Source organism: Pinus tabuliformis, chromosome 4_2, assembly GCF_031772625.1.
Source record: "Pinus tabuliformis cultivar Carrire ecotype Pingquan chromosome 4_2, CPIR1, whole genome shotgun sequence".
In the NCBI taxonomy this organism is placed as follows: domain Eukaryota; kingdom Viridiplantae; phylum Streptophyta; class Pinopsida; order Pinales; family Pinaceae; genus Pinus; species Pinus tabuliformis.
In genome coordinates, this window is record NC_142304.1 from 246,202,688 (window position 1) to 246,216,486 (window position 13,799).

Sequence of the window (13,799 nt, forward strand, 5' to 3'; positions counted from 1 at the left end):
ACTGAAATCACCCCATGACCTTTAATCTGATATCCATTATCATCCCCTAGATATATTTTTGATCCATTTATAATTTCTTCAAGACTGTCGAAAAATTCTTTATTACCTCTCATGTGAGAGGATGCTCCAGAATCGACATACCAGAAGTCATCTTCATTTGATGCAGAAAGGGCACAGTCGACTGTGAACAGTTGAAATTCATGACTGAAGTCTTCTTCTTCAACAAAATATCCTCTGTGTTTTGGATTTACCTGTCTCCTCCTTGCCTCATCAGCCTGCCTCTTATGATAACAATCTCTCTGTATATGACCCTTCTTTCCACAATAAAAACATTTCTTTTCAGAATAATTTGCAAGCATACCTTTATGACAGTGATTTTTATGTGTTGTTCCTCCTTTCTGGACTGATTGCTGCTGTGACTGCTTCCCTTTAGATAGTCGTCGTTTTGCCACCAGTGCGAGATCGTCACTTTGGGGGTTCAGATTCATATTCTGCCGTCGCTCTTCCTCTTGCTGCAAGATCGCAGTGAGATCATCAAACGTGGGTGTTTTCTCCCTTGCCGAGACTCCAGTGATGAAGGTTTGGAAATCATCACGCATCCCATTCATTGTAATTGCAACAAGATCTTCATCAGCCACCGCCACTCCAATGGCCACCAATCCGTCTTTAACATCCTTAATTCGCGCGACAAATGCAGTAGCAGACTCCCTTTCGTCCATCCTCATTGAAAATAGCTTGCTTTTCAGAGCCAAAACTCTGTTTGTATTCTGGGTTTCATACAGATTCTTGATTTTCGTCCAAATCTCTGCGGACGTTTTACAGTCTCTGATGTGTGCAATGACATTGTCTTTCACAGACATCTTCAACAGGACTTTGGCCTTGTTTTCTCGTTTTTCCCAGTCTTCCTTCTGCGTGCTCGCAGTCGGCTTCTGCTCATCGCCTGTCACTATAGTCCAAGCGTTCGCACCTTCGAGCAGGGTCTGGATCTTAAACTTCCAATTCGTGAAGTTAGACCCGTTGAGTTTACCAGACTCGTTAAGGTAAGATTCCATCGTATTACTCATTGTGAATCTACTTAACAACAACAAAAAACAATACCTGTCAGATCGATCTGTCACCTCTGCCACCGATCTGCAGTGTCTGGCACTCCCGCTCCAATGAGCAAATTCGGCGTTTCCAACACAGCCGAAACAATGATCTGATCACTATTGATCCGATCCACCTCTCCCGGATTGATCTGCCACTTCGCCGATCCTGCTCTCCCTACAGATCGCCAAACGAAGTCGAGGTTTCCCGCAGATCTCCTCTGGCGCTTTCCCGATCTGTCTCTCCCGGACGGATCTACAACTCCGCCGATCTGCACCGTTTGCAGACCACCAAACGAAGTTCACACTATCACAGATCCTCTGGCGCAACCCCGAGCGAAAAATCCGCGCTAATGAAAAATCGCTTAGAGTATTGAAATTGGCGCGACTTTCCGGGTAAAATCCCGCGCCAATCGGGCTTTTTGGCGCTCTAGCGCAGTTTATTCCTCAATAACCGCGCTAATTCCTCTATTGGCGCGACTGTCAGCATAAAATCCGCGCCAATCCGTGAAAAATCCGCGCCAAAACTTTCGAGTCCGAGCCAGGTGTTTTGCAGTCCACCTGCTCAATTTTCGAGAACAGAGCTCTCGTGTACACACAGCCACAAAGGCGCTTCAAGCCACACAGGCTATTCCAGCCACACAGGCAAGCTAGCTACTACAGGCACTTCAGCCTCACAGGTGACAAAAGATCAGGCTCACTCACTCTGAGCTCTGATACCAAGATAAAATGTGAACAGAATTGAAAAGAAAGAGATGTAGCTCTTAGGTGTGGCCTGCACCTGGAGACTACACTCACCAAAACTTGAGAGATCACTCTCATCCACTCTATTCATCAGTCAATCAAAGATTACATCAATAAATACAATACTAGGAAATAGGAAGTTGCACCCAAACCCCATAATTATAGGAACTAATCCTAAACTAGGGAGAAAGTTACAACAACGTAACTATTTTCTCCATTAATAACAAAATAATATTAATTATTTTCAACTTTTCTAAGATCTGTCAACAGAGATAGTTTTCCATCATTACGTTAAGGGCAATAAATAGAGAGAGTTCATGCGTCTGCCACAACAATTATTTTATACATCATTAGTAAGCTCGATAGTTAACTGCTATGCACAGAGAGTTCATAATTATGGCTTCTTTTAAAAACGAGTTCATACTTCTGCCTGAAATTGGCAAAAAAAGACAATTAAAACAAAATAGAAACCCTGATCCGTCGGTTATCTACAACACTGGTGGACCTTTTTTGTGACAAAAACATAATATAATGTTTTGCCATCTAGCGGAGGTCAAAAGAATCATGCAAAATAATAGTCCGAATACCGCAAAACAAAATATGATGTTTTTTTTTTTTTGTTTTTCTATATAATGCTATTCTATCTCGTTTGGAAATTGAGAATCTTAATGCTGATGGCAAAGATCAGTCCAAACAAAACTGCGAATGACATTGTGGCAACCGCTACTGGTCCCATAAAATCGTGCCTATATCCAAAGTAGCTCCTCAGGAATTTGTTCACTTGTTGTTTTGTACCATCGTTCATCACCATTTCATCTGAGTTATCCCCGAACTGAGACGCTGTCAGTCCATATAGAGTCCATGCAAAGGGGGAAACCCAATAATACCATCTCCACCACACAGGAATCCGCTGCAACGTCAGTCACGAAACAAAACCATCCACGTGAATATCAGAGAGTGGAGACTTGAGTTTAACCCAATTGTAGATTTTGATTATCTGAAGGTATTGTGTAGTTACTTTAATTTAATTGCCGACTTTAAATTTAAAATCTCTATATCGAGAAATCTACCATCTAAATTTCTAAATCTACAATCAATATAAATTCACGGAAAATCTCACCGGACGTGGAATTAAGAAGCCGCAGAAGACCATCCAGATTGCAATGAAACCGGTGGAGAGAACTGAAGCTATGCTTGAATTGGGAGTGAGACCCACCGTCAACATCCCATAATATGTTGTGTAAAGGAGCGTGAAGAACATCATAAAAAAATACCAAAAGAATTTGGCCGCTGTCCACTGGAAGTCGATCAATGCATAAACGAGCAGACCATACACTACCGCTTGCACAAATACGTACGGTACTTCGATCAAAAGCTGACCCACACAGACATAATTTCAACATCATAAATCATCTTTTCCATAAGATAAAACAGAAAAACAAGGTGCTGAACTTTAGGGTTTATGTTGGCTAATATCATAGCTGAAATTTTAGAATTTTAAAATTTAATAGACAAATTCATATCTATAAATTCCAGAATTCACAAATCAAACTATATTCAATTATCTTTATAATCCTCATCAAGCATATTCAATATTTAACGCCGGTGGAAATGTTTTTCTATGTTTATCAAATTCAAGTAATATTTAGCTATGTAAATATCAAATTCCAATAATAACAAAGTACAAGAAACAGTATTTACCTGAGCAAGGGCATAGGGCAGAGCGGAGTACATTCCTGCTGCCTTTTCTCTATAGAAGACTGTTCTTTCGACATCGACCACTGGTAGTACAGAGACAACATTGCTGAAGCCTAGGAAGAGAATTGCGGCGAACATGGATCCCATTGCATTCAATATATCTTGTTGCCTGTGCCTGGAAAAATTTACAACCACCCCATACATCACAACCGAATTTAGTTTAAATTGAATTGATCACAATAGATATTATTATAATTTATGATCTTGGGAGCTGAAATTGATACTTACGTTTTCCGGCCCATTCTCCAGAAAGCGGTGCCAAAAAGCAAACCACAGGCAAGGGTGAAGAAGAATCGAACGCTGTTGTACTGAGGATTTCGCCAATAAGACCAATGCTGCTTCCATAGACAAGCCATGGTTTGAACTGCAAAGGGTTGAGCGAATTGTCTTTCGAAGCTCAAATCGTTGGAGCCAGGAACAGGTTTGCTAATTTCCCGAATTAGAGCTTCATTACGTCTGCACAGAAACTAATTCGGTTATCTTTCCGCGTTATTGAACCATTAAGATGAAAAAACATATAACGTCAACATATGTAGAACGAACAATGGCCGTAGTCTAACTATTTTATTCTTCTTTTTGAGCATTTTAGGGTTTGCTTTTTTTGGAGGTTCGTGTAATAGGTACGATTTAGGTGTTTAAAGGTCTTTTTGATTAATTTGTTTATTATTTTATAAATATGTGTTAAGATTTAAATATTTTAAAAAGTACTAAATTTATAATTTATTTATATAATTGAAACCACATTTTAAATAACAAAAATCACAATTACCATTGTAATCCTCTTATTCCAATTCAAAAGAAACCAAAACTTAAAATAACACTATAGCAATGACTTACTTAAAACTTAAAATAACACTATAGCAATGACTTACTTAGATAACACTATAGCAATGACTTACTGATAGAGGGATGAATTTCTATAGATTTCTGCAAAATCAACTCCAAGCCGAGAAGTGACAGAGGTTACTTCCAACATCCATGTAGCAGGGTTGTAACCAGCTGTAATTTTCGGTACACCTTCAATTGCCTCCAAGTAGTCCACAAGTGTTTGGGATTGGTGACCAAGGGGTCCAACGTAGATCATCTGTCCTCGTTTCATCAACACCAGCTGCATTTCCACAGGAAAGAAATATAATTAACATGTTAAAATCCTTTTTAAAATTTGAATTAAAAGGTTGTGCCGTGTCCCTCCTCTTGCTAATATCATAAAAATACCTCATCGAAGGCCTCGAATATATCAATGCTGGGCTGATGAATGGTGCAAACCACAGTTCGTCCAGTATCAACAGTGTTTCGAACTGTTCTCATAACAATAGCTGCAGCCCTTGCATCCAGTCCGGATGTTGGTTCGTCCATGAAAATTATTGAAGGATTTGCTACCAGCTCAACTGCTATTGTCAATCTCTTTCTTTGTTCCGTAGACAGACCATTTACTCCAGGGAATCCCACAAGAGCACCACTTAAATTATTCATCTCTACAAGTTCCATTACTTCATTCACAAACATCTGCATACACAGAAATATTGTTCAGAATCAAGAAAAAACTAACATTGCAATTAATTGACCCAAACCGATCTGGAATTGATAAATATAAAAATACCTTTCTTGTATCATAATCTACCTCCTCGCCAAGACGAAGCCAAGCAGAATAAACAAGGGATTCATGAACTGTGACATATGGTGAATGAATATCAGTTTGTTCGCAGTAACCACAAATCCTCGCAAAAGTTTCCTGTTTTTTCGGATATCCAGAGATTGTAATGGATCCTTCTATGTATCCTCCAGTTTTCCTCCCTGCAAGAACATCCATCAGTGTGGTTTTCCCGGCGCCACTTTCACCGACTAATGCAGTGAGTATTCCAGGCCTGAATGATCCGCTCACGTCCCGCAATAACTGAAGTCTTTGTTCCGTGACCCCTTGCTTCTTCATTTCCTGTATTTTTCATACCAGTAACAATTGCATTGAGAAAAGTCAATAATCTTTTTATAATATTATACACTCGCGAATGTAATAAATGATGTAAATATAACTTCAGTTTAATAGGAAATTATGAAAAGAAAATCCCATTTTAAATTATGTTTAAAGCTATGAATATGTTGGGAAAGAGAACATACTGCAGGCATATCTATATAGTAGTTGACGTTGTGGAATGCCAACGACAATGGTTTGAATGGTAAAATCATCCCTCTACTTTTCACCGTAGGCCCTGTATTACGCTGTTCCTCAGTACCTGCCAATGCCAACGCTTTAAAATTGTTGACAACTTGATTTTCATCCGAAAATAATACGAATAGGAAAGCTATTTTTATTGAGATTATAGATTTTAGGAATATTTTGTAATTTAAGAGAACCGATTTTCTAAATATTTTTAAAATTCCCATTGAATTAACTTTTATCATTCTGATTTTAAAACATTTCCAAAACCTACATTTTGTATTAGATTCAACTAATAAAAATAGTTATAATTAATAATTAGGATTTCATGAACAATGTTACCAGCTGATTGGTTTTCATGACGACGCTCTGTCGACAACGAAATTGATCTGTTCCCTGGAAGGTTTTGCATTGCTCGTTCATCTTTTTCTAACTCGTCTTCAGTAAATATTGCCTGCGCGTTACCAATAGCTGCGAAGAAATATATGTAAAAGATTAGTTGACTCTATTGTAAACCTAATTAAAGGTTTTAAATCTAGAAAGTGGATAACGCTCGACTTTTTTTAACTTCTATTATGAATGACGGGAGTTGAATATAACGTACGGTTCAGGTACTCCAACGCGAGTGTGAAGATGATATTAAACATAACGACGAACCCAATGAGCGCTACCGTTCCTATCCAATACCAGTAGTTATTGGTAAAAAGTCCGCGTGAATGCAACAATTGCATTCCAATATGGTTGTTTGGCTACATCAGAACAAAACATAAATTAAACGAACATTTTGGTCGGGCAAAGTGATTTGCTTTGCTTCTGCTAAAGATGTTGAATAAAATATTAAAATAATATCAGACCTGCTGCCACCTTGTTGCCAGGAACTCGTTCACTGAAACAGCATTTTGAGCGTAGGAAAGAGGGGACGACCAATAAGCCCATATCCACCACCCTTTAATATCCTCTGTTTGGCACAAATTGAATTTATTATTAGTTTCAACTTGTAAATGCAAAAGAACATTAGAAAGGTTTGGATTTCGCTGGCTGAGGGAGAAAATTTTAGTGTAAAAGGATAGAAAGTGAGATTTTAACAAGTGTAAAAGTTTTAACAGTTGGGATTAGAAGATGATTGTTAGTTTAAGTATGTATTTATTATTTTTATTATTGTTATGAATACATTATATTAGATGTATAAGAAGTAAAATTTTATCTTGATTTTTGATTAATTTTATCATAGGGTTATAAAATGGTTATTCAGGCTATTGAAGTTGAAAAACCTATTGGATATATTTATTACATCTGAATTGGGTTTTAACAATATTTAAAAGGTAAAAAAAAGATGATTGTTCGTGTGTATTTATTAATTTTATTAATTAGGTTATGAATTGATTAGATTGGATTTGTAAGAAGTATTTATTAATTTTATTAATTAGGTTATGAATTGATTAGATTGGATTTATAAGAAGTAAAAATTTATTTTGAATTTTGATTAATTTTATCATATTGTTATAAAATGGTTATTCATGATATTGAAGTTGAAAAAATTATTGGATATATTTATTACATCTGAATTTTGTTTTAATTATATTTAAAAGGTTAAAAAAAAAATTACTATCTTGTTAGAATCATTAATCTTCAAAATGTTGAAGTTTTTGGGTTACCTTTATTTTCTTAGTAATTTGTTTTTTTTAATTTTTTTCTTAAAAAAATTTGACTATGGGGTTTGAATTTTTTTTCATGGTGGAAATAGATTCACCATCATTATCAAAATCTTAAAGGAAATTCCATTGTTTTCAAGGGAAAATATCACATCAAACTATGCTATTTTTGTTAAATCTAAGACTTTTGTGATCCATAATGTAGATAAATGTCTTTCAGATTGATTACATTTTGAGGATTTGGTTGATGTTTGGAACTAATGTGATTCATCCTCAGGACAAAGTGGAAAAGATCATACAATATTCATGAATAAATAGTAAGGATGCATCATTGTGGAGCTGAAAATTAGGGGATGAAAACAAGCCGTTGAAGATTATGCATTGAGAACTAGCCTTTGGAGACCTAGACAATGATGCCATGAAGATTGTATGATTTTTTCAACCTTGTCTTGAGGATAAATCACATTAGTTCGTTCCAAAGGTTGACCAAATCCTAAGAATGTAATTAATCAGAAAGACATTTATATATGCTATTTCTTTAACATTGGGTTTAGAATCTAAAGGAAAGAGTATTTCAAAACAAGAATCTTAAGTCAGCTTGGATTAGATCAATGAGCAATGGCAGTGAAAATGAAGTTTCATAGAATTTGAAGTTTACTGTTCAAATATTGTGATATCCCCATCAGAGTGAAAAGTTAGGGGATATCAGAGTGAGAAGTTAGACTTGATGAAGATATAATCATACCAAACTTTAAAAAAAAATCTTAAAAAAATTAATGAGAAAAAAATACTTACACCGTTTTAAATATTTTAGTTCGTATCGGTATCTTAATTTTTTAACTGGATTTGAGAGATTGTGAATGGACTAGCTGTACCAAAACAATATTATAATAAAACTTTACAAACATATTTGTTTGATCTTGTCCTGTACTTTATTTCATGCATCTTCTGATTCTCGTAAAGTTCAACACCAGTAGCATCCATGCGCTGCACGTATATTCTTTTAGTTTTTGAAAATATATACCTCTCGATATAGTGTATCCGCCAAAGACGAACGTCAACAATAGCGCGAATACACCCACGGAGTTCGCGACTATAAGATTCCGTGCCAAAGCAGGTATGAAGCGAAAGAGTCCTAAACCTGTTTGGTGGAGGACAACGTACAGTACAAACTGTCGAAGAAACCTGTGTAACAACTCGTTAAATTCGATTTTCATTAATAAAGATGCTTTTTATAAAATTTGTGACAAAATTTAAGACAAACAAAAAGCTTCCACAAAACATATAAATTGGATTAGACATGTTTAACTCAAAAAAACACTCTAAAAAGATCGTAGGCATTTTTATCTCGATGGTGTATTCTTGGAATATATTTCTTGGTATATTTTTGGAATACTTAAGAGTTTTTGTGGATACTTAGATGGGTTGAAACATTAAATTTTGAAATATTTCTAAAATCCAGAATGCAGTTAAATTCAAATAAAAAACGAAGGTATAAAATTTGAATTTGCTGAAAAATAGTAACAGTTTTAGGAATTTGAATTTGCTGAAAATAGTAACAGAATTTGAATTTGCTGAAAATAGTAACAGTTTTAGGAATTTTTTACCTATTTGGATTCGGGGCAAAATTAACGGTATAGTACGTAAGAGCTACCCACACTGCAGATTCTATTAACGAAGAAGGAACTTCAGATATCCATATTGGAAGCGAGTATGCCCATGCAGGGTAGAACATGAAATCTCTTTGCTTGTAAAACACGGGAAGTTTTTCAATCGTCAACGCCATTCCTGCAATTCCATTGAACATATTCATGACGAGACCCAAAAATAGAGCGCCAAAGTAAATGCTCCCATCGTCCAGATTTCGGTGATGCATATTTGTACGAAAATAAATGCTCATAGCCAGCAGAGCGACAGCAGTGATCTAGCAAAACAAGCGAACAAATCCTTCCAGAATTAAGAAATATAAACTGAAAATCTAATGTATTTCAGCTCCAAGAACATTACGTATTTTCCCGTGCCATTTTTACCCACCTGACAGAATTTGAATATATGTACGAAGGCATTCCTTTTCATAAGTAAAACTTGTCTATCAAAGCATGCTTTAAAAAGTTCTGATCTGCTTAAACCATATTTTTCTGTAGAAAGAGCCGCTGGATGGCAGTCACGTTTATCGTATGGAACTGACAATTCTGCATTCAGATTGGATCCCACGTGAGAAGATTGAAATGCATGTGCAAAATCTTTCACCGAAACGTAGTGGTATGCCTGTGTCTTGCTCCAGTACTGTTCCTGGTCTTTCCGCGAAGTCACCTATGCCGGAAAAGGAAAATATTATTTTACCCGATTGTATAGGTTGCAGAGTGTTCAACTGCTTTACGAATATCTAAGCAGACATCGATTCCACAGCAAAATAAACGTATCGATAACATATCCCAAAAAATTATTTTATTGAAAGAACTCGATGTAAATCAACAGATGTTGAAACGCACGGTTAGGCAATTACCGATTTAGAAATAATTAACTTAAAATTAAGTTTATTGATTACAAGGTGATAATGATAATTAACCTTTACTAAAATGTATAGGGTTTATTGCATTTTAAGAAGTCAACCTGCGGAAGGTAAGGGTTTAATAAAAAAGAAGCCATACATTGTTATTTAGTAAATATATTGAAAATTAAATTTAATGTGAGTATAAAATGGATAATATAAAAAAGTGTTTTTTATCTTTAATTATTTTAGTGTAATTTATCCATATACATTTGTATTATAAAAATCATAAAAGTTAACTCTTATTTTCATCATAATAATTTATTTTATATTTTTGTTTATGTATAATATTAACTCTTATTTTCATAATAATAATTTATTTTATATTTTTGTTTATGTATAATATTATTCTTGAAATAAGTTGAATATTAAAAATGATGATATTTAGTAAAAATTTTGAAATGTTTAAATTATAAATTTGGTTGAAAAAATATTGAAATGGATTTTTAAAGTTTTATTTTATATATAGTTATAAGACATTTAAAGAAATTATATGATTTAAAGGTGGTTTTTAATATTTTTAGTGATGATCGTATTTCGCAGGGATAATAGGTTTTTAATGATATGGAAACAAAGTTTTCATGTTTGGATGTTTTTCCAAGCTTAGTATGATTGATTAATAAGTCATATTCATTGAATATTAGAAATGGGTTAAATATTTTATTTAAAAAATATATATTTTAGATATTAATTATCATTTTAAGAATTTGATGTAATATAATTTAATGAAATGAGATAAATAAATGGAAGAGAAAAATTATTATTGAAAGAATAAATAAAAAATATATATTTTTATTACTTAATTTATAATATATGACTAAAATAAATTTTAAAATGATTATTTATTATGATAAATAAATTTATATATAAATTGAATATAATGAAATAATACACATAAATTTATTGATAAAAAATAGATTACCAATGCATTTTGTTACATTTTTTCCTCTCCATATTTTCCTTAGGATTGCATTCATTATATGAACTTGACGAAAAACATGAGACAATGAATCTAGACCCCTATGTCATAGAGAATATAGAGTCCAATACAAATTCTAGAGAGGTAGTACTTGTTTTGTGTTAAGGGGCATCATGTAATCATGGCCCTTGAGGCCATGTTGTTTGTCAGTGTGCAATGGGCGAAGAAGTTCCTAGTTTTTCTCTTCCAAGGTAGAAAACTAGTGTGTAGACCTATTAGGTGAACATGTCTCTCAAGCTAACAAGTAAGGTGGGAAATGAAGTTGTAGCATGGGCAGTCTTAAACTACCGTACATATGAAGTTGTAACATGGGGAGTCCTAAACTACTCTACATTTCTTAAGGAACTCTAGCCTTGGTTCGAGCTTTCAAGAAATGAAAGCATTGTCTAATTAAAAAGGAAGCCATTGTCCACATTTATTACTAGTCACTATAATATTTCTAGGCCAAGATTAAGCTTCAACAAATCAATCATTACAAGTGGATGAGGTTTTTCCAGTAGTTTCATCTAGTCATTAAATATAAGAATAGTAGTACTATTAAGATATGCTTTCAAGATTACCCACATCCAAATCCAAAATTATAGTTTTGAGAACTCTTATGCACATGTGTTCTTTTACCCATAATACATATAAAAAAGCATACACAAAAAAATAAATATTCTAAAAAATAATTTCAATAATTTAAAATATCTATTTGTAAAATATTATAAAACTTGTTGAATTTAGGCTTCTACGATGCATATCAACATTTTATAGAAGATTTTTCGCCGAATATAATTCACTTGTCGACGTGTTTTGAACCAACAAAGTATGTTTCATCATCACTACAAGTGAACCACACTTATTGATTCTAAATGCATGGACAAATAAATTATAATGTGATTTCAGACAAAAACTCTTCTCAAAATATTATAAAACTTGTTATCACACATTATTCAAATAAAATATAACATATTTAAAATAGAAGTAGATTATTTAAATAGATTAAAACATGCCATTAGCATGATTACTTATCTATTGCAATGTTATTAGAAAATATTTTTATGAAACCATTTTATTTGAACGATTGTAAAAGAAAATAATTCCTATATGTTTTTGGACATGTTACTTTGTATTAAAAAGCAATAAATTTTAACAAGTGAAAAATAATTTTAGATTTTATTTTAAATTTTTTATTTAATAAATTTAGTATAATATAATATTTAAAAATATATATAATTTATAATATAATTTAATAGTGTAAATGAATTTCTTCCGTATTAATCATATTATTAGGATTCGGTCTACGTTTTGAATCAACTAATGTGGACAAGGTGAAAAAAAATCATACAGTTTTGAGAGTAAATAGCACGGATGCATCATAGCCCAAGGCAGTTGGAGATCAGGTAAATCCAAATTCAAAAAATGGTATTCTTTGATATTCTATTTCAAGTTATAAATTTAGTTATGAATTATAACTATTTTAGTTATGGTAAATTAGTAATAATAAATCAAATATGCTAAGAGGGATAGCAATTATTTATTATGTATTTTAGTTATAAATAAATAAATATTTATTATTTATAATTATAAATTTAGTTATAAATTAGTATTGTTAAGAATACTCCACATTAATAACATGGTTAAGAATAAATAATATATATTACTAGCGATAGCTATTAGGAAATTATAAGAATATTAAATACTAGAGAGCTATAGATCTAAATTATTATATACTATAAAGAAAAAGGTAAAGAGGATTTATGATAATGAAGAAAATAAGAGTGAAGAGAAATATTCAAATTATTATATGGTAAGAGCTTAATTGTTAAAATAGGGTTAGACTATGCATAAAGATATGTTATCAGTATATACAGAAAGGGAGAGGAGGGAATTTATTTAAAAAAGAGTCCTTAGGATCTTTAGAATTATAAGATAAAATATATCAAGAAAGAAAGGAGGGACAGGGGTGAGGACTAAAAATATACAAGGGACAATGGGGGGAGGAGGTATAAAAAGAACACGACAGAGACAATAGGATTATAAGGAGAGTGATGGAATTCAACTTTTACTTAACTTCCAACTTTCTTCGGTTTCCAAGGTGAGGTTCCTCTCTTTCCCCTATTGTTGTCAGCTTATTTATGGAATTTTTTGAGTCCAAGGCCTTAGCCTCAGCTTAATTATGCCCTTAGAAATGGAAGAGGTTTGTCGATGACACTTGCATCATCTGGCCCCATGGCCATGAGAAGTTCGATCTGCTTCTAAACCACCTTATTTCCCAATCTGAATCAATTCAAGATTGAAGTTGAGGTGGATGGATGCCTTCATTTCTTTGACATTCTCCTCTATAAAATGAATTATGGTTCTGTTCCTTACCAAGTTTTTCGAAAAAGAAATCACATGGAACAATATCTTCATGCTAGCTCTCATCATTTTCCTGCTAAAAAATTTGGTGTTTTCAGCACCTTGACTACCCGGGCTATGAGGATCTCTAATGAAAACAACCTAGAGTAGGAGAAATCTCATCTCCTTGAAGTTTTTAAAAATAATGGGTACAACAATCTCAGAGAGCCTTAAGGCCTTTCAAAGGGCTAGTAAAGGACCTAGAGTTAAATCTACTCGTGTTGATCGTGTCTCAAAGGTTCAGCTCCCATTCATTTAAGGGACCTCAGATAAGATTGCCCATATCCTTAGAAGGAATAATGTTTCCTCTTCTTTCAAACCTCTGAGAACCATTAGAAATTCTCTTGGTACGGTTAAGGACCCTGTTGACCTGAAGGACATGAAGGAAATTTACCTAGTTCCATGCTCCTCAGGTATTCCTTATATTGGAGAAACAGGTCAGTCATTAACTAGAGGATCCATGAGCACACTGCAGACATAAGTCACAATCGTT

The 13,799-nt window shown here is 33.6% G+C and overlaps 1 pseudogene across 1 annotated transcript in view; it reads right to left on the reverse strand.

Annotated features, from left to right (window-relative positions):
• Positions 1 to 2,469: 2,469 nt before the first annotated feature.
• LOC149168949 (ABC transporter G family member 39-like) overlaps positions 2,470 to 13,799 on the reverse strand; it is a 61,619-nt pseudogene continuing 50,289 nt past the window's right edge. The window contains exons 2-16 of the transcript XR_016259188.1: positions 9,429 to 9,707; positions 9,002 to 9,318; positions 8,419 to 8,579; positions 6,597 to 6,700; positions 6,347 to 6,491; positions 6,111 to 6,213; positions 5,850 to 5,887; positions 5,703 to 5,818; positions 5,188 to 5,520; positions 4,803 to 5,093; positions 4,487 to 4,695; positions 3,816 to 4,043; positions 3,531 to 3,702; positions 2,950 to 3,204; positions 2,470 to 2,739 (exon numbers count right to left, since the gene is read on the reverse strand). The product of XR_016259188.1 is annotated as an ABC transporter G family member 39-like (transcript). The remainder of the gene's footprint in view (positions 2,740 to 2,949; positions 3,205 to 3,530; positions 3,703 to 3,815; positions 4,044 to 4,486; positions 4,696 to 4,802; positions 5,094 to 5,187; positions 5,521 to 5,702; positions 5,819 to 5,849; positions 5,888 to 6,110; positions 6,214 to 6,346; positions 6,492 to 6,596; positions 6,701 to 8,418; positions 8,580 to 9,001; positions 9,319 to 9,428; positions 9,708 to 13,799) is intronic.